The following is a 1,751-nucleotide window of genomic DNA, read 5'->3' as shown; positions in this document are numbered from 1 at the left end:
AAAAAATTAGAAATAAGAATTTACTTCAAGATTTAATTTTAACATTTCCTTTTATGAAATCTGCATAAATGGAAATAAAATTTGGATTTAGAATGTAATAGAAATAATCCTGTTATTTGCAGGTTATTGTTTCCTATAACTTTTTCTGATGTTATACTTCTTACAGTTCTGATATTAGCAATTTAAAATACTTGTTCTTGAGGTAATGTTTATTACATGCAAGTGGCTAATTACATTTATAGTATGGTAATGGATTTATGATGTGTATTAACTGTTTTATATATTGTATGGTTAAGTGCAATACAGTTTTTGCCTTATTTGCTTTATTTTTGAACATATGAAACTTCAGTGGTCAGTACTTACATGATTGATATTTAGGAAGCCCAGTTTCTACTTCTGCAATCAATTAAATAGTCTTTGGTGCTTGTTTTAAAGCTCCCTTTGGCCTAACATGTATATATATGTGTATGTTTGTGTATGTATAGATATATGTATGCATGTGTCCATATGTATACATGTATGACTAGTTCAGTACGTTATTTAAATACAACATTTAAATACTAAATATTTTTTAATTTTTTTAAAGATTTATTTTTAGAGTGCACATGTGCACGTGTGCAGCTGGTGGGGCAGAGGGAGAGGGTGGGGGAATCCTCAAAAGTTGGCCACTTAACTGACTGAATACTAAATACTGATTATTTCTAACAAAACCTTTAAGAGTGGCAATGTAAATTCCAGAATGTGTCTATGGTACAGAATAGATGATACAGAAAAAGATTTCTAAGCTTTGTGGATGTGCCTCTGTTAATTCTCACTTATTTAAATGGAGATCACTTAAGCCATGTTTGAATTGCTGTCACTAGCCGACTATCTCCACATCATGTGGTTGGCTCAGGCTGTCTTACAGTTGATTATACTCCATGTTGTTTTCTAGCATTGTATATTCAGGAATTTTGCAAATGTCCTGTAAGTAAAAATGTGTGAAATCTGTAATCTTTTAAAATAAAAATACTGATGCTAGCCCAAGTAAACTTTTGTTTATTAGAATGTATGCTATCACATTAGCTACTAAACAAAATTATTTCCTCTGATTTCAGATATTCCTGGTAGTAGATGGGGCAGTTTTCATAATGTGGATGTTGGACAGAGCTTCTGGGATTTAAACATTCTAGTGTTGAGGCACTTGGAGATAACATTGGCCTCTTGTGTACTAGGTTATTTGCTAAAACTTGTCTGATCATTAACATTTACAAACATTGTACCGCTAACACAGTGAATTGGCCTCTATTTTTTCATAATACTTACGCAAAAGAAAAAGTATCATTTCACTTGTACAATGGAGAAACTATCTTAAGATGGTAAGTGCCTTGCCCACATTCACAGAGTTAGTAAGTGATGCATCTGGGATACAAATTTAGGGCTCTTGCCTATAATTTCAGTGTCATTTTATATAAGCCAACAGAAATGGAAAGCTAGAGGAGTACTTCTGACTGCAAGCAGTAAAACCCTATTTTGCAGTGACTTAAGCAGTAAGGAAAGGTTAAAACCAGTTGAGTCTCAGTGCAGGGTGGTGCTCTGGGTTGTAAAGTAGGTCATTTCCATAATGGCTTCATATACAGGTTTGGGTTTTCAGGGAAAGCTTTATTTCAGTGTAGGGAACAGTTCACCAGCCAAGTTCCCAGATGTCAGCCAAGGGCCAGCCTTGCAAGCAGGCCTAAGGACTGCAATCTCAGACTTGGCTGGTGCCTCTT

The sequence above is a fragment of the Eumetopias jubatus genome, unplaced genomic scaffold (assembly GCF_037043125.1).
Source record: "Eumetopias jubatus isolate StellerSeaLion01/CBP00866 unplaced genomic scaffold, mEumJub1_p1.0 scaffold_7, whole genome shotgun sequence".
NCBI lineage: Eukaryota > Metazoa > Chordata > Mammalia > Carnivora > Otariidae > Eumetopias > Eumetopias jubatus.
Note: the sequence above shows the minus strand (reverse complement) of the source record.